We start from the raw sequence: 24982 nt of genomic DNA, 5'->3' as shown, positions 1-24982 counted from the left end.
GAGGGATGAATAGCATTATGGAGACAATGCACTTGGCCACCTGCAAAAATCATCTGGCACTATGTGAAGATTCAGTACAGTCACACAACTAAAATACTTCCTTTAAAAATTATTATTTATTATTGTTGAGAATGAACAGGAGTGGGTTGGAAAATCATTAACAGTGCAGATCCTGGATGTTCAATAGTTGTTTTAAAAGTTCACTACTTCCTGTGTAATTTACGTCTTTAGTACAGCAGCCAAATTAATTCTCATACCCTGGGAGCCTTTCAGCACTGCACAATGCTGATAAAATATCCACCTCATCACAAGAGTAAACAGAAGTATGAAGAAGTAAAGCCTTGAAATTTATCACCCTGAAAGAAAAGCACAGAAGTTGTCTTAATAACATCATATATTGTGAGTCCTGTAATGAGATATAATGTGGTGATGCTGGAGCATAGAAATTGCATGACATAGGATACAAGTTTAGAGAGAGCCAGCTTTCCACACTTAGTAAGTAACACAGAAATGTTTCAGAGTATATGAAACTTTGGCAGAACAGGTTTCTGGAAATGCTTCTGACTGTTTAAAAGCGAAGCAGGGTGTGTCTCTCCCTTTTTGCCCTGGAACCTCATTCTGTATACATTTCAGTGAGACTCAGATTTGTGATTTGTGCTTTAAGCACTGGGGAATAGACTGTCTCAATTACATTCTGTTAAGGCATTAGTACCTTATTGGACTTTGTCAACTGTGTGGCTTAAAAAGTTCAACTTTTGTTTTCAGCCTTTGAAAAAAAAAAAAGAAAAAAAAAGAAAAAAGAAAAAAGAAAAAAGAAAAAAGAAAAAAGAAAAAAGAAAAAAGAAAAAAGAAAAAAGAAAAAAGAAAAAAGAAAAAAGAAAAAAGAAAAAAAAAGAAAAAAAAAGAAGTACAAGCATTTGTGTTTTGAATGTTAAAAGCAGTTATCTGTGTAGTGTTTGGAAACTGACAGGTATTTTGGCTGGCAATTTCATATGCTCAAGTGAGAATATTTTCTTGCAATTTTAACCCAATATAAAAGTGCCTCATGGAATTGTTCAGATAGCCCATTACTGCAGTATTCTGCCAGTATTTTCAAAATGTGGACAGAAATATGCCTGCAGACCATTAGTTTGCAACTTATATTACTGTGGAGCTTTAAAAATCTTTATTAGTGATTATCCCAGCAGAAAATGTCCATTGATTCATAAGGAATCAATGTCTCTCTTCTAATTCCCACCTGTGTTCAATGGCAGGCTTACGTTCACTCCAGCAAACACCATGCACACGACTTGATGGTGGCCTTTTGTTTTGTGAGTTTGTCAGGCTCCTGTGTCTTGGTTCCTTCCCAGCCATGCATAAGTATTTTTTCAGCTTGGTCTCCTCTTATGAAACTCCTTCCACCTTTTGAGTCCTACTCCATTTTCACTGAGGGGATGAGGAAAAGGAGAACTGTTTCAAGTTCACTGGCTATGAAAACTATTTGGTGCTCACCACAAACCTAGTGCAAAAAAGCCATGGCAGGTGGCTTTTTCCTGTTTTATTTGTACAGGAAAGACATGTTTTCATGCTGCTTGCTCTCATGGATGTTTTTTCTTCTCTCTTTTCAATTTCTGGAACTTTGAACAAGGAATATGTGCCTGGTCCACTGCCTGCAGCAGCCAGTGGAGTGTGCCAATCCTCATGGCATTTATAAGTACGGTGAATGAGCTTTGTTAGCTCTCTAACGCCTATCCCTGGAGGAGATGTTCCACTAATCTAACATTAAATTAGAACTTGAACTCTAGCTACTACATAACCAAAGTTAATTTGGGAAAATAATTTAATTACAGTGCTAGGTTACACATGAGCAATAAGTATTGCATTATGAATATTATATAAATTTTATCTACAGAAAAAAGCCAACAACTGTTGAATTGTAAAACTTATTTACCAAACATTTGAAGTAGATGTAGTTAAAATAATAATAATAAAAAAAAGACAAGACAATTAAATTATTTAATTAAGAGACAGAATAGAGACAATAAGGCCATAGTTAGTTCTGAGGCAGAGAGGATGGGACAATTAGCCACACCACCACAAACGTGCAGCATTTTTTATGTAACTGAAAAGCACTTCAATATACAGAAAATAAAAGTGAGATTTAAGAATATCTTATCTAAGCTCAGTGCTTCAGGTGGTATAGGGGAAATTTAGTATACTGGATGGTGGTGGGGGACTACTGATGGTGAAGAAGCAGTGATGACTTTTGCCCCTGGATTTTTTCAATGCTCAGTTTTTATTGTTACTTACTGGATTTGCATTTTTATCTTAATCTTGATGCTGGGTGCTATAATTACAGTTCTGCTAAGGTTGAAAGCATGAGGTCTGTACAGCACTAAGATGCTTAGAATGAGATTTTCATGGTGCTGAGTGTCTCCAGATGGGGTTTTACAGTATTTGAGTTCAGCTAACGCAATCAGACGGACTGTCTGGGGGCGATATCAAAAGAGGAGGGAACACAGTTATCAGGGTATAGCCCTGGACTTCGAAACAGTATCATGATCTGGACAAGCTGAGAGACCCTATGGAGACAGTTATGCTCAGCTTCCTGCAGAGAGAGAGCGAAAGAGAGAGAGAGAGAGAGAGAGAGAGAGAGAGAGAGAGAGAGAGAGAGAGAGAGAATTATACTATTTTTTATTATTATTATTTCTATTTTTTATTTTGTGGAGGGGAGAATTAGCATGAGTGTGTGAGACTACTTGTATGAGTTGTTTATTGAATTCAGCTGCTTGAGGGAGTAATACGACATCATCCATCACCATTTGGTTTGTTTTTCATTATTTTTTTTCTGAGATTTTCTTATAAAGATATAGATAAAAGGCTATGTCTATACAAAATCAGATGCACCACAATATTACACTGACATAAACTTAATGATGATTATAAAACCAGTGCTGATCATTTAAGCAGCAATACTTTTGGCAAACAGCTAGCCGTCTTGTCATGGTGGAAAGCGTTACCAGCATCATTACCTGCTTTTCACCTCCACTGTGCTTCCAACAAAATGTCTCCTCATTTCACCTTTCATTTAGATATCATTATTTGAAACTTGGAAATGTGAGTACAAGGAGCCTAAGTAAAACATGTTAATAATTCATACTATTTCTACTATATTCTTAACTAAAAGTGTGCTTTTAATGGAAATCCTGGTCAACTTTTCCAGAAGCATTTGCATGACTTTGAATTCTAATAGCTGTTTGAAAATATTCCTCAATAATTTGTCTCCCTGAAAAATCAATTGGAATTAAGTTCCTAAGTAATTTACAACCATTTGTTTATCCATCTGTCTCTCTGTCTATCTATCTATCTACCTGCATGTGCGTTATCTTGTAGGGTCTTGGGGAGGGAGAACTGATGGAGGTGAAAGATTCCCAGGTGTAAACCACTACCATATATATCTACATCAAAAACCTACTCTGAATGCTGAGCCAGATTCATTAAAGAGAAGGAAGAGGCAGCAGGTGCTGAAATACACTTTTGTCTACTTTTGTGTTGCTTATTTCTGAATGTAAATTAAGCTTTTTTTTTTTTTTTTAAATCCATTTGTTTGGGATTATCTAGAAGAAAAGAAATTAGAAGTGATGTGTTAATAGCCTGTAAACACCTAATCTGTAAACATTTGCACAAACAATGGTGCTGTGTTGTTATACCAGATGGGAAAAAGGCTTTTCTTGTCTTTGTGTTGACACTGTGTTTTAGAACAATGAAACTACATTCAATAAAAGCACATAAAATGAAACACAGGCTTTCAAATTAGGTTTGTCAAGAATATGGCATTATATGCATGGCCTTGATTAGAACATTGAATTAAAATGAATCTAGTTTTTAAAATAGATAATTCAAGTCCTTAATGTCCTGGGAGGAAGAAAAAAAGATTTTATTCAGCTGAGCAAGCACTCCTTCTCCCGAAACAGGAACATGAGTAAAATGTTTAACGTAGTAAAAAAATAAAAGGTCACCTGGCTGAAGTGTATTCTTGAACATAACCGTTCATGGTGGAGGAGAAGGATTTATGGAACTGATTGTTGCAAAGAACTGAAATCTTGTGCAAGCAGTTATAATTACATTCATTTTGCTGCCTCTTTGATAATTTTTTAAAAGCAATCTTTGCTAACAATTCCTGTTGACTTCAGAAACCATACCTTCATTGTAACTTCTCTAACCTGGTATTCTTGAAGAGATTGTAAATGTTGGCTTCTGAACCCAGAACCCATTTTCTAAAACAGTGCAATTTATAATATAAAAATCAGATTGCAGCAAATCAGGAGTAGATTCATTACTTCAGTCAAGTAATGTTACCTGAAGGAGACAAAAACAATGCTGAACTTTATATTCAACTATATATACTAGTTCAACAACTGGTATATATAAATGTGTATATATATATATATATATATATATAAATATTGTAACTTATATCAAGGCTTGCACCCTTTTTGTCAGTCTTGCTCCTGTTTTCCAGCAGTAGAAGCAAACTTCATAAACAGCTGGAAAAAAAAAAAAACACTGTGAACTTTCCTGCACGCAACTCATTCTCTCTGTCTTCCCCAATTCTGTTTCTTGAAAGAAAATGAGAATATGTAAATTTCAACTTTTTTAATATTAAATTGGATCAAACTGAAATGTCTTTTCTCCGTGTCTTGCTCCATGAAGAGGTGGGAAATTAATAAATAGTATTTTGGGAGTGGTATAAAGTAATATTTCATAAGATTAAACTGTGTTTTCAAAAGAGTATCACCCACATAAACTTAGAAAGACAGAAGATCAGTGTCAGCTATATTTACTTCTAGGTTTAGGTGATTCCTTGATGAATTAAATGGTGCTTGCTTTTTTTTCAGCTGTGTGCATTATTTTTCTTAAATGTTCATATTAGTAGTTCCTTCTTTTCCCAATAAGAAAGAAAAATTTCTATGGAAACACAAAGCAAATACTTTTTTTGTTCCAGTTGAGAATCCTATATCTTATTTTGTAAATATAACCCTTTAAAAAATAAAATATTAAGTTTTATATTACATGAAAGGCTAAAAGGGAAGGAGTTGATTTCTATTAAGGTATCAGAGAGTACACTCATTAATCACCCATGAGCCATTCCCTTGACGGTAAGTGTAATTACGAAGGCATAATTTGAAAAAAGAGCGTGCAGACCTTTCTGTAGGTGTACCAAACACTTCAGTGTTTTAAGACTGAGCTGCTTTCTGGACATTTTTAGTGAGAAATCCTAGTCTTACCATGTGGCAGTGTTCACAGCTGCCCATGATGATACTGACTACCTAGTCCAAAAACAGTACAGCCACATGGTCGTGCTGTTGACTGGTGGGTTTAGGAGCTGACCTGCTGCTGTTGTGCCACACCCGACTGTAGTGCAAGAATGCCCAGAAACACAGCCACTAGTAAAGGTATATGGGTGCTAGGAGCAGGGGGACCAAAATGGATTTTCAAGTATTTGGCAGTTATTAATGAATGTGGTGGGTGAACCTTGGCTAATTGCCAGGTGCCTACCAGGCCGCTCTCTCACTTCCCCTCCTCACCAAGATTAGGAGAAAATATGATGATACATATATATAATATTCATGGACTGAGACAAGGACAGAAAGATCACTCATGTTACCATCAGGGGCAAAAAGCTTGACTTGGGATGATTTCAGTTATTGCCAGTTAATACAGAGCCCTGCCTACTGTTCTTCCCAAACTGATCCTGCGGGGGCTGCCCACAGGCAGCAGCTCTTCAAGAACTGCTCCCACATGGCTCCGTACCACGGGGTCCATCCATCCCCCAGGAGCAAACTGCTCCAGCACGGGTCCCCCACGGGCGGCAGCTCCCCCCAGACCCCCTGCTCCTGCGTGGGCTCCTCTCCACGGGCTGCAGCTCCGGCCCGGGGCCTGCTCCTGCGGGGGCTCTCCATGGGCCGCAGCCTCCTCCAGGCCACATCCACCTGCTCCACCGGGGGCTCCTCCACGGGCTGCAGCGTGGAGATCTGCTCCGTGTGGGACCCATGGGCTGCAGGGGGACAGCCTGCTCCACCAGGGGCCTCTGCACAGGCCGCAGGGGAACTGCTGCTGTGTGCCTGGAGCACCTCCTGCCCTCCTGCTGCACTGCCCTTGGGGGCTGCAGGGCTGGCTCTTACTCCTCTCCCAGCTGCTGTTGCCCAGCATTTTTTCCACCTCTTTCTTTAATCTGCTCTCACAGATGTGCAAAAAACATTGCTTATTAGCGCAGTGATGGCTAGAGGCGGGTCCCTTTTGGAGCAGCTGGAGCTGGCTGTGCTCTGACATGGGGCAGCTGCTGGACTCTGCTCACAGAAGCCACCCCTGCAGCCCCCTGCTACCAATACCTTGCCATGTAAACCCAGCAGAATGAAGACTGTGCTCCCACATCTATGTATTTATGAAACTGCTACCTATTACAAAGAAAGGGCAAGTGTGCCTGTCTGTCTCAGAAATCTAGCTTGATTAGTTCTTACATACAGTGGATAGTATTGAATAATTCAATTGGACATGAGTAATTAAAAAAGAGAAACTGAGTAATAGCATGTGCTGGAATTATTTACAAAAAGGTAGGGAGATCTGTTCCTAGGAAAAAAAAAAAAGCAGGCCTAATTTGATTATTTGAGTTATGAAAACAGGCAAAATAATAATTAAGGCAAGGATGACTAGGTAAATCTACTATGCTTCCTAAGCCAGAAGCAGAATGCTAATCAGTTTTCAGAAATTAACAAACTCTCTCCTGCATTGCAGGCTACCCACTTGATAATCTCAGTCTTTTATGTGGCACACTGGTTTGCATAATTACTGTTAATGAAGGAGTCCCTGGTGCAATGGCTTGCTTTGTGAATGGTTCTGTCTAGATATCATAAAACTTTCTGGAAAATGAATTTGGCTGATGACCTGCCTCAAAGACAGATGACAGATGCACATTAATCTGATTTGTGTCTAAGGAAGTAGAGTAAAAAAAAAAAAAAAGTCACTAGCTCCTGGATTAGCTTTTCAGACAAAGTCAAGTCCCATGGTAGAGCTCATTGCCAAAGGTTGTTGAGTTAAAGTTTTGTTGCTAGTCTGCAACAAATTGCACAATAAATGTGCAATTTCTGTTTCATAGATTGGAAACAGGGAGAAGCAACAGCACACCCAGTACTCTCTAGGAAAAATTACCTGCTTTGGTCAATATCTACGAGTTGTGATATAGCTGCTATTTGGGACTGAGAAAGACACCTGAGATATGAAACAATAACCACGATCTCCCTAACCACAAGAAGACTGCATTGATTCCAGGGGCTCTCATGGTGATGGCGTTCCTATTAAGAAATGCTGCAAGCAGTGTATTGAGCGCTCTGGTTCCTTTGGTATAGGAAATATTTTGCCACCATGTAGGCAGCTGTCTGAGTGGGAAGAGACAGCTTTCTACATTACTTCCACCCCCTAAACTGAAGTAATTCACAGTGAGAGGGTTGCAGTAACAAAGTTATCTGTCAGGACTGAACTCCAGCCATGACAGTCAAAGCTCTGAATTTGGAAGAAACATTACCAAAGGTAGGAAAAGAAATGCATGTCATTAAAAAAAAATATTCCTCACTGTCACTGTCTAGCTTGTAGTTCATTAAATACCTTTTTTCATTTTAGTCAGTCATTCAGTCTAACAAATCAATGGACAGGGTTCCAGCTTTTATTCTTTTGCCTTAATTACAGAAATAAGTGATTCTGACGAGGGGTTGTAGGAAACATCTAAGGGTATTTGCTCCTGTTATTTCCCACCAATACATTTTAATAGCTTTCCAGACCTAGAAATGAAGTAGGCTTGTCTTTTGTCACCCATGACTGTGTGTAATTCCGGGTGCTGGCATCAGGCAGCTGCAGGCAAAGGGAAAGTATACCCTACAGAATTGAAGTGAGAGAGATATGGAAAATCTTCTTCCCACGGTGGCCACTCTTTTACCATTTTTCGATGTCTTTGAATGAAGATGTAATGCCTCTTGTATTCTATGCAGTAATCTGACACTGAGCAGGATGTTTGTCAGGCAATTGGATTTGTAGGCCCTGTGCCTGTATGCATAATCCAGGAGCCTTTTACATATAGATGGTTATGGACTGTCAGGACAGATGAAAGAGGGGGTGGCATCACATCGGTTCTGGAAAACATAGGAGCTTTTCCTCCTTCCTGTGTCATGGAGGTTCTACTTTGCACCTTAGCTTTCTTGTTTAATGTTTAGAAACTATATCTAAGCTGTATAGTCTATTTTTAAACTAAAAGTTCTACAGTTTGTATAGCAGCATTTTGCACGAGCTAAATGCAAAATCTTGCCTACAAAGCTTAGTAATAGGTATCTTAATTACTGCATCGGTATTTTGCAAGCATTTGATCATGGTTTAGGGGAGAATGTCTATTTTCTCCCACAACAGAAAGCACTTGGGATACATCACCCTCATTCAAGTCTAGCTGGAGGTGAATATTAGCAATAGGTGTTGAGGGTAAAGCCTCGCTATTTAGCGTTGGATTTGCAGCTAAAAACTTAAGGGGATCATAACTGATGTATTCTCATGTGTGATTCTACAGGTATACAGTAGCAGTAACTAACCAGGTTTGAACTCGGAGTATATTTCTCACAAATAAGCTCTGTCCTCAACTAGGGAGGGAATGAATGCTATTAGGGTAATTAGTGAATCCAAGAAATGAGTGGGAAATTACAAGAACTTAAAAAATGCACCACAAAGAAACTAAATGACAATTTAACCATCAGTTTAATCATGCAATACTGTGAGTACATAACAGGTGAAACAATGTTGATGTGATATGGCAAATTCCTGCGCTACAGTGAAATATACATGCAGGAAGCATATGCAATTGCTTGTCACATAGACACAGAATCAAGTACAAAAGTGGTTAGTACTGTATGTAAAGCAAAGACTGTTCCTTTTCAGACAAACACTACTAGAAGAAAAGCCTTCTATGACAGGAGTCTTGGTTAACTCTTCCATTGTCCATGATTTTGAAGAAGTGTGCAGGTACCTCCTAATAGGAATTATTTCATACACATAACTCCAAATGCAAAAGAACCCAGTCATGGTATTGGATACCTCTTTTATTAACTTGATCAATAGAATAATAACAAATTATGTAAGAGGACAGATAAAACAGAATATACAATGTATAGTACAGATTGTATAACTTCCGTAACTAAAATTGTCTTTATATGTGTATTGCATAATATTGTATGATCATATTTGCAAAAAAGGTAAAAAATTAATGCTGGGTTTTGGCTACTTGGCACCCCAGTTCTTTGTTTTTAAAATTTGCTTATGGAATGTTCCAGCAAATATCTCATTTTCTCATTATCACGTACTGCTTCTTACATTTATTATGGTAAATAGTATACTTAAGCCTTCTAAAAGATTCATGTTTAAATGGTAGATAGCAAAAGGCATCTTTTAACATTGCAGATGATCAGCTGGTATGTGACAGCAATTTAGCAATTCACTCCTCTTGATACACCTTTGTATGCCCTACTAAAGCAGAAATGAGAGATATAGGTAGAATGAATCCAAAACAGCAAGATTCAGAAAAAAGGTTATTCTTTATTCCTTCTTTTTCACTTCTTTCCTATTATAAAGGTATTTTATTTTATTTTATTTTATTTTATTTTATTTTATTTTATTTTATTTTATTTTATTTTAATTTATTTTATTTTATTTTGTTTATTTTATGGTTGCTTTTTTATAAATTTGAACACAACTTCTTTATCTTCTTTATATTTTTGCAGTACTATCTGCTGCATCTGTATCTCTAGTGCCAAATAGCTAAGAAAAAGCTTGACAGCCGACCGAGGCTTTGAAGAAACTTTTTGCATATCATGTCAATGGAGAGGGAAGAAAAAGGAGAGGGAGAAGAAAGCACCTTTCAAAGCTCTCTACAAAGTCAATGGAAACCCCTATTGTTTCTGAGCGTTTCACAGATACAGAACAGCATGCTAAACATGGGGGGCCTCTCCTGAATCTCATTGCTCTTGGCTTCAGTGGTGCCAAGTGAGTCTTCTTTTCTTGTGCGTGTATATTAGAGCAATAAAAAAAGGTTGTGAAAGCATCAGCTGTGACTGACTGTTTTTGTCAGAAATCTTCCATGTGGATGCTTGTTGTCTTTTGCTGTATTTCTATTACTCTCCTTTGACCTTTAAAGATCTTCTGAATGCAGTTGAATAATACTGGTGCTAGCTGATAAGCAAACGATAGACAGAGAAATCCTACCCTGTGGTATGCAAGTCATCACCACTGTTTAACCTGGCCTAGTTACAATATCTTTTTTTTTTTAAATTAAATTTAATTTAATTAAATTTAATTTAATTTGATTTAATGTTTTGCATCTTTTTAATACCATTCATCAAAGATTGGATACAAATCTGCTGCACAAACCTTAAGAAAGCCCAGAACTGCTTCCTGGAAAGAAAACTGTCTGGATAGCCAGTCCCAAAGTGTCTTTGTGAATGGAGTTAATTCTGGTTGGAGGCCAGTCACAAATGATGCTCCCCAAGGCTCAGTACTGGGGCCAGTTTTGTCTAATATCTCTGTCAGTTATACTGATGAAAGGATTGAGTGCACCCTCAGTGAATTTGCAGATGGCACCAAGTTGGGTAGGAGTGTTGATATGCTTGAGGGTATGACGACTCTGCAGAGTGATATGGATAAGCTGGACTGATGGGTTGCACCCAGTTGTATGGCATCCAGCAAGGCTAAACGCTGGGTCCTGCACTTAGGTCATAACCACTTGCTGGGGAAGTGAATGAACATTTGGAGCTGGGTTATGCTTCTCCAGGATATGATCCTTTACCATTCATTTACAAAATTAGCATATGAAACTAATAGACAAATTACTTATTGAGCTGAGCTGTTTTTATGAAGCTGCTGAAATTCTGAATAGGGCTGGCTGTAGGTCCCTGTCTTGTCTGCTCTTAGAACGCGTAGAATGAAAACTCACCATTATCCTCCCTATGCAGAGGTTGACACTGTGATAAGCAACACTCTTCATTTTGCTCTTCTGTCCTTTCTGTTCTCATCTTAAATGACTGACCATTGCCTGTATTTTGCTGGGCATAACTACACTGCTCTTCCAAGGTACAGCTGGTGAAGACAATTATTTGGAGTATTGTATCCTTACAGGAAATCTATGCCAGTTTGTAGTGAGTATGATGCAGACAATCTTTAACTGATGTACATTAGGTTTTGACATGCTTCCTCAGCACATGGTGCAATGAGATTTATTAATGAGGAAAACAAATTCACGCTTCATCTGCTAACCTGCCAATGACAAGAGTAATAAACATTTTGGCTTTAGTTTTATTCCTTCATTTGTCATATACCCACGGGCCCAGCATCACTTCCTTTCTGTTCAATGGAAGGTCTTCTACCTCTGAAATATCGAGTGCCTTACCTACACTTTCTCTCCTTTTGTTCCTTATCAACTCTCAGGAGAAACAGGAAACAGTTAGTGAAAGCCAACTGACAATTTGGGGCACTTATCACAGGAGTGCACTTCTGAGTTTCTGAAAGAGTTTCTGAACTTTGGATGGTTTCAGTGATGGTAGATAGAGAAAAAGGGGGAAGAAAAACAATCTGTGTTTCTTTTTTGAAATTAGTATGTTAATACTGCTTTCAGAAAACACTGAGACAAAATATACTTGGAATACATATATCTTTCTATCTCTACCTAATTTCAGTCACTATGTGCTTCAAATTAGGATAGAGAAAAAGGGGAAGAGGGAGAGGAAGAAGAGAGTTCTAGACTAGCCCAAAATGATTTTGCTTTTGGATTATCTGAGGCAGGCTCAGGAAGTAAAGTTCCACAGCCTGGTTTTGCACAGGAAGGAGGGCAGTCTGGGCCACGTTGACTTCCTCAATAGCATGGCAGAATCTTTTGAGAGCTTGACTGCAGCTTGAACTGCAAAGTCTCATGCAAGTGGTGTCATTACAAGACCTTGCTTTCTCTTTCCTCGTGCTGCCTGGCTGCTATCTTTCTTCCCACCACAGCTCCAGTGCAGAAACCTAAACGGGTAATCCTGCACAGCCCATCTGAAGAGGAATGCTTTGGTGGCTTTGCAGGAAGCCGAAGGCCAGGTGAGCAGCGAGGTGTGCCCATCCATTGATGAATTTTCCAAGCTTTCTCTCTGAGACTTTGTGGTCTGCAGAGGTCTGACAAGCAGTTTTGATTGGACCCTTGTTCCCCTACACTCAACACATCCCAAAACTTGCTCGTAATAAAATGCTTGGGAAAATGACTGCTGTTAAACACCTAGGAGGGAGAGATTCATTCTGCCATCATACATAACAACATCACCTGCTGTACTGCTTCTGAAATCCTCGAGCTATTTTTGCTGCATAGAAGGAAAAGGTAATATAAAGTGAAAGGTAATATAAAGTGTAGCACATACTGATTAGTAAATTGATGTCTCAGCACCACTGAGACTGGATCAATATCTGAGTCCACGGATAGGCTGGTTGCTTTATGAGTGCTTAAAAAATAGAGAAAATACAGTGTGGAAAGTGTCAGAGTGGGTGGGGTAAAAGACAGTCCTTCTGCTGCTTTGTGCTATACCCATCTGAAATTAACCAGGGTAGTACACAGTATCCACCAGGGAAACTTAAGAATTACTACTGGTTCTGTCTCTCTGTCTCTCTTTTTTTTGAAATCACTCTTACGTGCTTTTCCATCAGAGTAATTTAGTTCAGAGAAGTAACTTTATTTTACTAACAAACTCTAAGACTTAGTGTTTGTAACAGCTTCTAATCAGCTGCTCTCAGTTTAGCACCTTATATTTTGTCTTTCTCCTACTTCAGATACTTTCCTGCTTTTTTATTTTTATTTTTATTTATTTATTTTGTCTTTTTCTTTTTATTTCTTTTGCATTATGCCTTTTAAGAAAGGGAGCCAAGGTTCAGCAAGGTTTGAAACAGCATAACACCATGGTCTGCATCTGGTTGCATGAAAGAAGATTGTTCACACTTCTTGTAATGCCCTTCTCACCAAATAAATATCAGTTCAGAAAGCTTGAAAATTCCACAGGTGAGCTGAGAAAATAAAAATACAAAAGAAGGGCATTACCATTACTCCTTGGTGGATGTTAGCTGAAGGTGGGGTTGCTGGCAGTGGGTAGGTCATAGTCTAGACTTTCCTCAGAGCAACCCTTTTCCCCTTCCTGCTAGAAATGGTTACTTGTGCCAGCAGTCTTTTTGTGATGCAGTCATAAATAAATAAGTAATTACTTCCCTTGACTGCAAACCTGAGGTGCTTTTGAATAATTTTACAACCTCTCAGCCGAGAAGATAGAGACTTGTGAAGAATGGGAAGATCTGACTGCTGCAGATTGTGGCCATACCTAGAGAACCCTTTGCTACTAGAATTGCACTGTGCTGGGGGCTCTGGAAAGGGAGCAAACAGATAGTTGGTAACATGGTTGATGGGAAAGCCTTTTCTTGGCATAACCCCTAAGTACAATTGTATTGCAATATGTAGAACATATTGCTCTGCAATATGCTGGATTTAGATGCCAGCAACAGTGAATGAAGCATGAGAGAAAATTTCAACCAAATAAACAAGCTTAGTATTACCAACAAAGCAGAAAACTCTACAGACTCAAATCAACCTGGATAGCCTGAGCTTTTATATGAACAAAATTTCAGAGGACCTCAGATTCCTCCCCCCCCCCCCCGCCCCTTAATGTACATATGTGCATTTAATGTCTCTTTCACTTTCACTGGGCAAATGTTGAATGGCTTTGAGGACATTCTTGCCTTCAAAGGATTGAATTTATCTTGCCAAATATCAAATGGCTGCATGCAGTCCTCTGCAGCAGAGATGCAAGTTGTACTGTGTGTCTTACTGGTGACACATGGCCCATTCAGTGAAGATTCATCACATGCTAAAAATATACCAGAAATAGACAAGATGTCTAATGCCGTGGAACTGTCCACTTCTCTTCATTACTTGTAAAGGAAGACAATCCAGGAAAATGTACATGTCAATATTGTAAATACCTAAAGCTAGAGGAGATGTATTAGCTTTGGACTGTTTGCAACAGACTCATATTGACTGTACAACTCCTTTCTGCATTTTATTCTCAATCACTCAGCTGGAGTATCCCTATTTCTACTTCCTGAGAAAGCAGATATAATTCCCCAGACCATTGTTTGCACTCTCTTAACCCTTCCACCCCCTAGCAGTCTTGGGAAGAAGTTTTTTTGTCTTGCTCATTCCTGCAGTGACAGAGTAAACATTGGCTTTGTTCCTTATCACTTATCTCCTGCTTTCCTTTATAACAGTTATCATGGTAACATCACCTAGTTTTTGGGTATTGATGTTCTTTGGAATACAGTTTTTAAGGGTGATGAAAGGAAAAGAGGAGAATTTTACAGCATAGGCAGACAGATAGCAGAGAATGAGGAAAAAGATCCTGGTGGAGTTTGTGATCTCAGGGAACATGGCTTGGCAAGGAGCAAAGTCATGACTCTGAACTTCCAAAGAGCAAACTTTCAGCTGTTTAAAGACCTAGTGGATAAGATCCCCTGGAACACTATCCTTACGGACAAAGGAGCTGAACAGAGCTGGCAACCCTTTAAGAATGTTTTTCTTAGAGCACAAGAACAACTCTGCATCCCCCTGCATAAGAAATCAAGTGTTAGGGGCAGAAAACCAGTATTGAGATAAGGACAGGGAGATCACTCACCAGTTATTGTCACAGGCAAAACAGACTCAGTATAGGAAAATTAATATAACTTATTACCTATTACTAATTAATATATTACCTAACAGGCTATAAGGGTGAGAAACTAAAAACAAACTAAAAACGCCTTTCCCCCCATACACCCTTTCCTACCTCCTCCCCCTGAGTGGTTCAGGGGAACAGGGAATGGGGGCTGTGGTCAGCCCATGATGCTTTGTCTCCGCTCCGCCAGGGTCCCTCTCTGCCCCTGCTCCACGTGGGGTCCCTCCCACGGGATGCCGTCCTTCCCGAACTGAGCCTGCGGGGGCTGCCCACAGGCAGCAGCTCTTCAAGAACTGCTCCCACACAGCTCCGTACCACGGGGTCCATCCATCCCCCAGGAGCAAACTGCTCCAGCACGGGCCCCCCACGGGCGGCAGCTCCCCCCAGACCCCCTGCTCCTGCGTGGGCTCCTCTCCACGGGCTGCAGCTCCGGCCCGGGGCCTGCTCCTGCGGGGGCTCTCCATGGGCCGCAGCCTCCTCCAGGCCACATCCACCTGCTCCACCGGGGGCTCCTCCACGGGCTGCAGCGTGGAGATCTGCTCCGTGTGGGACCCGTGGGCTGCAGGGGGACAGCCTGCTCCACCAGGGGCCTCTCCACAGGCCGCAGGGGAACTTGTGCTGCGTGCCTGGAGCACCTCCTGCCCTCCTGCTGCACTGCCCTTGGGGGCTGCAGGGCTGGCTCTCACCCCTCTCTCCCAGCTGCTGTTGCCCAGCACTTCTTTCCCTTCCTTAACTCTGCTCTCCCAGAGGCGCAACCAGTATCGCGTCCCTTTTGGAGCAGCTGGAGCTGGCTGTGCTCTGACATGGGGCATCTTCTGGACCCTTCCAGAACCCAGAGGTGGACAGAAGCCATCTCTGCAGCTCCCTGCTACCAAAATCTTGCCACGGAAAGCCCATACAATATCTTTATTAATGACATAGACAGTGGGATTGAGGACACCCTCAGGAAGTTTGCAGATCACACTAAGGTGAGTGTGATTTTTTTTTTCATTTTTCTTTTTAGAAATCCATGACAACTGTTGTTACAAGGTGAAAAGGAAAGCATCTTTTGGAATAATCCTCAAGGATTTTGTCAGGGGGAACAGCATCTGTGGGATTGAAGCTGTAACTGTGGTATATGGATGCAGTGCAGATTTGATTTAGTTGCAGCTGTGGTATAGCTGGGTACCTGCCTGTGTTCCTGCCCCATGCAGTTAGTCCTCGTAGCCTTGTCTCTGCATAAATCACACAATGGGTTGGTTTGAGATGATGGGTCAACCTGAGGCAGTGGTTGAACTCACAGCCACCTTCACAGTAGAGCAACTGACCATTTGGTAAAGGAGCTTGTGAGGAGGAATCCAAGCAGTCCTGGATACCCCCTTGTAGGGAGCCCTGCTGTGCAGAGGCTCACCGATAGGCACTTTTCTTGTGCTGAGATGCATTAATTAACCTCCTGCATGGGAAATCTGTAGTAGTCTACAGCAGGGATGACCCCAGGTTATTCCTGCAGTGGAAGAAGGCTCTGAACGAGCCATAATCAGATTTTATATACTCAGTAGGAACTGCTTTTCTTATGCAGAAGAAGACCAATAAGACACTCTTCTTTAGCAGCCATAGATAACCAATAGAAAAAGATCATGCATATTCTGGAGCAGTTGCATAGGACTCATAAGTGAACTGGGTCATGATAACTGTCTAGAACTACAGTTCTAGTTCCAGTTCCAGCACATCTTGTTCAATCCTGCTGATGATACCATCACATGGATGCTTGCAATAGCCTCTTCTCAATGTCTGGACAGTGAAGACAGTGAATGATCAATGTATTTGAGAGCTTCAGTTCACCACATAAACATTATCTTATACAAAATACCCCAATTTGTTTTTTTGTTTGTTTGTTTATTTGGAGAGGTGTGCTATCTGTTTGTGTCCATCTAACACAGGAGAAGTGCAATAAGCTCCAGTCTGGCACTGTATCCTTGGAAAAGTCAGTGTAAAAGATGATCCAATGAGAAACTGCTAAAGCTCTTTTTATTTTGCCATTTGGGATCATTTGAATAGGTGGCAAAATTGTGAGCTCAACAGATGAAGAATAATCCAGATGTTAAGGTGTTCTCACAGAAGCCAATATCATTTTATCATTCTTTGCTTTTTCACATTTATCTTTGTGACTTTGAGCGTGCTTATGTATATCTTGGATAGTGGGGGCTGGATAAGTATCATCAATACAAAAGTACTTCTGAAAGGCGATGATTGCTTATACTTGACGACTCCTCACTCTCTCAGACAAAAACAAAATTGAGTCTAGTAACTGGAAGAAGTTCAAACTAGGAATGAAAATTAGAACTTTTTGGGGGTTTTTGGACTGTCTCAAGTGGTACAGATAATTAACCAACCAAAATAAGTTTATGTGGATTTTTTTTGTTTGTTTGTTTGTTTTCAACAATGAAAAGATAAGGAATAGAGTTTATTGTCATAATAGCTCAAACTACCATTTATTTAAGTATTTAATGAAAGACGTCTTTCAATGTAGGATTTTCCTAAAACCCGTGTTTTTACCCAGAAGAAACTTCCAGCTATTTTGAGAATAATATTGTTAAAAACCCATCTAAAATGTCACAAAGATGTCAATTTTTCTGGATGTAGCAAAAAGACCATTTAAATCCAATTTTGTACTTACATATTCCTGTTCAACACTTCTAGTTAGGCCTAGGTATTAAGAAACACAACCACTTTTCCACTGGTACTCTGTGAAGCATTACTTCAGAACTATTCTTATGCAAATTTCAGCTTTTAAAAGTTAGGAAGGGGAACTACTGAGTATGAATCTTGATAAGACATGGAAGCATTTATCTTTGTTCTAAAAAAATAGCATAAGCCATTAATAGTACTAATTGAAATAAAAAAAAAAAACACAACATAAATTGTTTGTTTATTCTAGCATAAGCAAAGTCATTCAAAACAGGTGGCTTAGAATATAAGTTATATGCACAGAAATAGGATTATTACTATATGAAAGTAGATTTGGGGCATTTGCCAAACTAAATGGTCTGGCTTATATAAATGCTGACAAAAGAGCAATGTTCACAAGTATTTGCCTATTATTAATAAATACAGGACATCCTGCTCACTCTAATTCATGCAAAAAAATGTAGGAAGAATACAGATGAGTGTGGAGTATGGAACATGCACACTGTGTTGAAGCTTATCAGTTAACTTCATACACAAAGTGAAAGAGGAGAAAATAATGAGTTTTGCATGTTAAATACTTTCAGTTGGAAACATATATATATGTATTTTTCCTTCAGGAAGCTAATACAGGCTTTGTTTAGAGAGTAGCATGCATGAAATTCTTCTGGCATCCAGAAGACATTAGCCTACAGTTAATAAATCAAATTTAAAAAAAGTGCACATAAGTAATTACATTCTGGAAGTAGACTGCAAACCAGTGAAGGGGCTATATGCCTGTGGAAAGGCAAGGCTGTGTGAGGCCATTGTAATGTTAGGTGCATGGGAGTTTTCTGTCCCTGTTTTGTACAAAAATAATAAAGTTTTCTTGAAGGAAGAGATGGCTGGCGCACAGTCAACGAAAGCTTGCATCTTAATTTAGTTCTAATTTCTGGGCATGAAAGCTTGAAACAAATTAATGGTGAGGTACGTTTCCTTAGGCTGAAATTTGTTCAACAGGAAGGAAATTTTTGGAAGTCAAAATGGCTTTCTACATTATCTCAGTCATATGTTTTGGTTTTCTTTGGCTTTCTGTTCCATGGCCCCTTGCATTTAGCTTTCTTCAGTACAGTGTTGATATGTGGAAGGCCAAGTTCTCAGAGACTGGACTTGAATTCCAAAGAGATGCAGAGGAAAGGAGTGACAGATTGTGAACTGTCATTTTCTGCATCAGACTGGCTTTCCTGAGAAGGCTTCAATCCAACTATTATAAGGAGTTTTGGGGTGCCTGATTTTCATTTATGCTAAATTGACTTTCATTATTCCAGCAGGCGGGGAGTACTTGAGGGAGTAGAAGTGTATATATGCCCAATTTAAAACCTCAGAGTTTGCAGGAGCTTTTTAAAATGATATATCAATAATTAAAGAATCTGTCCTTTGGTATATAACTGCTAATTTAATCTGGGGAGTTTTGCTTTAATTGGTAGCAAAAGCAAAACAATCCACACTTTCTCTTTGCAAGTGTTCATGAATGTTCAAACAGCAGGATACTTGGGTGTCTGATATTGCTATCCTGTACAAAAATAACCCAGCTTTCATTCTGGTGTGTGCAAAAACAAGCAAACAAAATATCTTCTGGAGTTTGGGGCATCTAAAAATGGCTTTATCTGCACTGTCCTCCTTATTGTGCTTGAGCTTGCGGTAAGATGACTGCTAGATACTGTGAGGGAGCAGTGATCATCATTAATCTGGACAGACTTATTTATAGTTGCTTCACCTTGTAAAAACATATTATGAATATAATGTTGTAATCTGAAAAGTAGATTTCATTTTCTGTGCTGGATGATTCATAATTGTAGAGTAATATAACAATAATGCAATGAGTCCCTTGTGTCTGTCTCCGTTTTCTTTGCCCAGCCTCTTCAGTGACAGGTCCTCTCTTGGCCAATGTGGTTAGCAACAAAAAAATATTTATGGAAATATTTAGGACTTTTTTCCTCTGCTCTGAAACCTCTGAGGTCTATGAATATGCCTTGATTCTGTCTTCTTGAAGGCTGTCAGTATTGGGGGGCTGGAAAACAGCACAGCAGAGTCCTGAACCCTTCCAGACTATGTATTATGCTGTGGGTGTCATTCACTCAGTCCTACTGCAGTTTTATGGGTTTGTCTTTGAAACAATACCAGGCATACTTTTCAGCCAGTCTTCAACCTTAGTTCTGCTGTTTTGTGTAAAACTGGCTATGCATATTACTAGTAGTTTTCTCTGTGAAAAAAGGCAAAACAATGACCCACCCTTCTGGAATATTTCTATTTTTGTTTAATTTTGTTTTCAAAGCTCTGTGTGAGAAAAAGGCTCTGGAAACTCTGGGCATTAAGAAAGCACTTGGTACTTTTCCAACTTTTTCAGCTTTTTTCAGCTTTTTCTGTATTGTCTCCTCCTTTCACTGATAACTGCGAAGTACATAAAGCATATTTTCTTTCCATGTACCTAAGCTGGCTATTTTTTTTTATTGAGCTGCATAATTTTGTCAAAGACATTGAAATGAAATGCTGAGTTTCACTAAGATACTGCGGAGTACTATAAAACTTTCTGTGGGCCAAGGTAATACTGTGTTGTATTTGTCACTGAAGAACTGAACTATTATTATTCCAGTCAAGTCCTTTAAACCAGTGTGCTGATTTCCCCCCTGTAAAAGTAGATTAATATTTCCTTTGTCTGAGCTGGTGAGAACTTGAGTAATTAGTTTCAGGAATTCTCTCTTATGCAATTGTACAACTCCTACCGTTATCAATCTTAGTTCAAATTGCTTCATGTTATAACAAAATTCAGTATGAATTAGAGTATATTTCACATACATATTGAAAAGAGCATTTGTAAGCCTTTAGAACCACAGCAATACATTCTGTATTAGAATTTAGAGCTGTCCATATATTTAGATATTCCATTAACAGAAAAATATTTTTGGTAAATAATTTTCAAAAAATAGCATTTAATTTACTTTTCATTGAAGTTTATGCAACTAGAAACAAAATATTTTATCTTAGTTTTTATAATCCACAAAAATAAAAGTAATGCCAGTATTAAAAATAAAGCTCTCATCCCAAATAAACACAAAAATAATATAAAAAGGTCTCACCTAGAAATTCTTCAGAGATATAAGTTCAACATGAGTTTTTCAAATATTTCAATTAGTTTGCATTCCTGCTTTACAGAGAGAAAGATTTTAATTCAGTATTTTAATTCAAATCTTTCAACATCATCTGATCAAATGTGGTAAGATCAGAAATTCAATATTCTGTTGAATCTTAGCATTGTAGTACATGTAAGAGTAATAGGCTTCTTAATTTAAGCTGGAAATAAAAAGCGTACACGGTTTGTCCTACATATGCAAAATGTTAAGGTAGAAACCAGCTTCCATAATTAATCTTTGATAGCAGTCAGGGATCAGCATGCTGACAACACTGCTGAAGACCCCAAAATTAAGCAAATCAGGATGCACAGTTCAGTGTAGAACCTAGGGGAATCACTGTGGCACTGTAGGCAGGTGGGAATTCTGACCTTGGTCTTGCCAGCGTCCAAGCTGCTTTTCAGCCCATCAGTCTTTACCGCAGATGACTTTTCCTGAAGGCACCTGATAATTAGTAGTGCCAAAAGCAATTGTCAAACATAGAGGGAGCAAATACAGAGAAATGAGAAAACACCCCAAGCACTGTATACCTCTTTTCTCCGTGAGTGCATGTGTGTTTGTAAACACATCTGTTCATCACCTTGCCTTTATGTGAGGTAAGTAAAAGGTTAGGGGTGTAGGTGCTTTGTCCTAACCCCTCTTGAAATATTACTTTTAGACAGTGATTGTCTCAAACAAAAAAATGTCTGTATTTGACACTTTGAAATATAACATAAAGAGTTAATGCATTCAATTTTCCTTAAGAAGAGCAGTAGCTAATCCTTTGGGTTTAATCTGGAATTAGCAGGAGCATGCAGTAACCTCTCCCTTTGTCCCCTAATATCAGACCCTGGGTGTAGCAGGAGCAAGTTAACAGGAAGAAAAGTAATTTAGAATGTGTAAAAAAATTGCAGCTATTTTTCCAAACATTTGAACAACCTCACATAGATTGACTTCAGCTTCTTAAAATGCATTGCCACAGACTTGGTGAGCTACAGCCTGTTTTTGTGTCTTATTCGCTCTTCAAAGCATGCTTTGTGGTGTTTGCTGTTTTGTGATGAGCTGTTGCATGCAGGTCTGTGGTGCTAAACCCTATAAGCTTTGCTTGATGGATTATAGTTTGTAAACAATTTCCCCCCCAAAAGTCCATTTGGTTTGACTAAAGATAAGAGATCAGTGTGTCGGAGTATATTTTCTGCTAGGATATGTTGCTATTTAATTAAATCTTTTTCATTTCTTTCACATGTGAAATATGAGCTCCCTGATATTAAAAAGGGGATAGAGCAGAGAGAGAGAGAGAGAGAATCCTCCTGTAATTACAGGGCATAAACCCTGTCAGAGGAAAGATACAGACCTCTCATTATATCACTTTTTCTTTCCTGCTTACCTATCTTTTTGCAATTCTTTTTTTCTGTCTTGCTGATAGCTGCTAAATTTAATGGACACGTTTTTCTATCTGTGTAGTATTCAAGCAAAAACTGGGTCCCAGAAGAGGGGTTTAAATGATTCAGGAGGCATGTCATGTTGAGCAAGTTCAAACGGGTAAAGCATCTTGAAGAAGTTCAAGGTAAGCATACAGGATTCAAGATCACAGGTGGGATAAGGTAGTCAATGCATGCATAATAAAGTAATGCATTAGTCTTGCCGGACAGATGAAGGTCAACTACGCAACATCTGGTGTACAACCTACTGCAAGCTGGCAGCTGGGAACTGAGTGTGCAGGCTTTAGGATGTGGGCTCTAATTGTGTCAGACATCCTTCCGAGCTAGTTTGAACACCCCTTTATTGAACCCCTTTATTGATCTTGCTCAGCCTCCAAGACCTTTCTTCCAAGAGGAATAGGAGGGACTTTGGAATCTCGTTGGCCTTTGTTTTAATCTAACTTGGACAGGAATGTACACATTTGATTCATCTTAATACAACTCTTCTTTCCTCTTGAAGTAGGTGCTGACAAAACAGATGTGTGTGGGTAGGAAGGCTGTGAGAACAGAGGATAGGTGAGGTAAGAAGAAGGGGAGTATTCCACTTGAATTAGATTTGACTATACCATACTTTGCATTGCACTGTTTTATAAATTTGTGGATGAAGGAGAAGAGTACCTCTGAAGTACATTTTTCCTCAAGGGGAATAAAAAATTGTAAGCTATTTATTTTCTGCTTTTTAAGGTCTGTTTATAATGGGAAATATAAATTCTTAATATATAAATTTAAATTGTAAATAGCATTTTTTTTTAATGCTTTTGGTCAATTCAGTCTTTTTCTGTGCTTTCTTATAACCCTACAGTAACTCCTACCAGGATTGTTTTATGAAATGTTGTCTAAACTTAAAGAACTGGGGAAATGATTATCCCTCTCTACTTGACACTAGTGAGACCACAGCTGTGTTCAGGTTTGGCCCCCCTCACTACAAGAAAGATATTGAGCTGCTGGAACACATTCAGAGAAGAACTATTAAACTGACGAAGGGACTAAAAAACAAGACGTGAAGAGCTGCTGAGGGAATTGGGCTTGTTTAGTCTGGAGAAGAGGTGGATGAGAGGGCTAAAACTGCCTGAAAGGAGGTTGCAGCAAGGAGGGTGTTTGTCTCTTTTCTCATGTGACAAGTGCCAGGACATGAGAAAACTGACTCCGGTGGCAGCCGTGGAGGTTTAGGATTAGGAAGAATTTCTTCATGGAAAGGGTGGTTAGGCATTGGAACAGGCTAACAGGGAGGTGGTGGAGTTGTCATCCCTGGAGGTATTTAATTGACGTGTGGATGTGGCAATTAGGGATGTGGTTTAGTTGTGGACTTGCATTATGTGTTTGTGTTATATTGATGATTGGACTTTTCCAACCTAAATGATTCTATGATTCCATGATTCTGACTATGTACTAATTAAGCTTATACTTCAAGATATATAAATCTGGCGTTGTGTGTGCCTGCAGTACTCTAAGGTATGAACCCATTTACGCACCTCTTGCCATTTGTCTTAGCAGCCTGTACATTAGGTTCTTATTTATTTATTTATTTATTTATTTTTAAAAATAGATTTACAAGAGATCTGAGGACTTGAGAATTAAGAACCTCACTGGAATAAATGAGAAGGTTGTCAGGGTCATATTGGACACAGCAATTAATAGGCATCTGGTCTAGAGAAGGGGTGAATAACATACCTGTTTTCAGTAGTAGGAGGCTGTGCTTTGTGGAGCAGATCTCTTCCAGTCATCCACAAAGGGCTGGGCTGTATGACTTCCAGCAGCTGTTCCCAAACTGTCTCAGTCTGCCATTCCACGAAGCACAACTCCATGAACGTCCCTCCCTAGTGTGAAAGGTTACATCCTGTTGTATGCCACCACCACAAAGCATGCTATATTCTCACACTGTCACTGAAAACTGGAAACTCTTGTAAAACATAGTAAGTGCATGATGATATTGATTTCATCTGCATTGTCACAGTGCTTAGACATCGTCTGTGAAATAGAGATTCCCACTATGCTTACTGCTGGCTGTAAACTGTGCTTATGTTGTGAACAGGGCTGAGAAGTAAATGTAGAGGAAAACTATGCAAAGAAGGAAAGTTTTGATTTGGAGAGGTTTATCCATCTGTCCAAGGCACAGAAGAGTCTCTAGTAGTACTTCCAACCTGAAATCTTGTTTCTGCTTGTGGTGGACATATTCTAAGCCCTACAGAAGAAGTTGATTTTAGACCCTAACTGGCTAAAACTGGATTTCTTTCCTACCAATATATCAGCAATTTCCCCGTGCTACAAATGTAGCACAGATATGTATATACACAGATATAGACACAGACATGTTTAGTTATTACAAATAACATTTAAGGAGCCAAAACTGTCCTGGTCACAGAATGGAAAATATTTTGTAATCTGAACCCTGTATCTTGTCAGACATATTTTCAGAAACATTTGTAAGTGATAAGAAACTTTCTAAATTCACTGTTTTTGTTTGTTTCTGCCATTCTGCTGCTGAGACATCAGATTGCTGGCTCTTTTTGACCTGTTCTTTAAGATCTTTTTCTCTTATTCTGTCATTCTCTGACATTCGTAAAAGTGAAACTCTGTGTCTAAACCTGTGATTATACATAAAAAAGGAATCATGGCCTGTCAAGACAATGACAATCTCTTTTCCTTATCACATATATCCTAAAAGATTTTGCAGCCGTATTTCAAATATTAATTTCTTTACTATATTCAATAATATTTTGCACTTAATGCTTTTCAATTGAGGATCATAAAGCACTTTGGAGGCATATAGAAAATCATACTACCTGCTGTATAACATCTGAGACATATGTGGTGGAAACAATTTAGCCAAAGTGGGGGAAAAATACCGAGGATTTTGTTCAGTAACAGAAGGGACTCGATAGAGTAGGATTCAGAAACGCTCCAGCTATTT

At 39.1% G+C, this 24982-nt stretch overlaps 2 long non-coding RNA genes across 3 annotated transcripts in view; both read left to right on the top strand.

Moving 5' to 3' along the window:
- The first annotated feature begins 2209 nt into the window (after positions 1–2209).
- Positions 2210–11233, top strand: LOC125181082 (uncharacterized). The gene is made up of 3 exons (XR_007160111.2): positions 2210–5435; positions 8953–9036; positions 9792–11233. It is a non-coding gene; the product is annotated as an uncharacterized lncRNA (long non-coding RNA).
- A 4152-nt stretch (positions 11234–15385) lies between these two features.
- The window catches only part of LOC136789019 (uncharacterized), a 35158-nt gene continuing 25561 nt past the window's right edge, over positions 15386–24982 (top strand). Inside the window, exon 1 of one of the 2 annotated variants that reach the window (XR_010827723.1) lies at positions 15386–15748. This is a non-coding gene — a long non-coding RNA (uncharacterized lncRNA). Of the gene's footprint in view, positions 15749–22029; positions 22158–24982 lie in introns of those variants that run through there. The other variant, XR_010827725.1, reaches the window with a different exon arrangement.

The sequence above is a fragment of the Anser cygnoides genome, chromosome Z, assembly GCF_040182565.1.
Source record: "Anser cygnoides isolate HZ-2024a breed goose chromosome Z, Taihu_goose_T2T_genome, whole genome shotgun sequence".
Taxonomy (NCBI): domain Eukaryota; kingdom Metazoa; phylum Chordata; class Aves; order Anseriformes; family Anatidae; genus Anser; species Anser cygnoides.
Note: the sequence above shows the minus strand (reverse complement) of the source record. Positions and strands in the feature narration are given on the sequence as shown.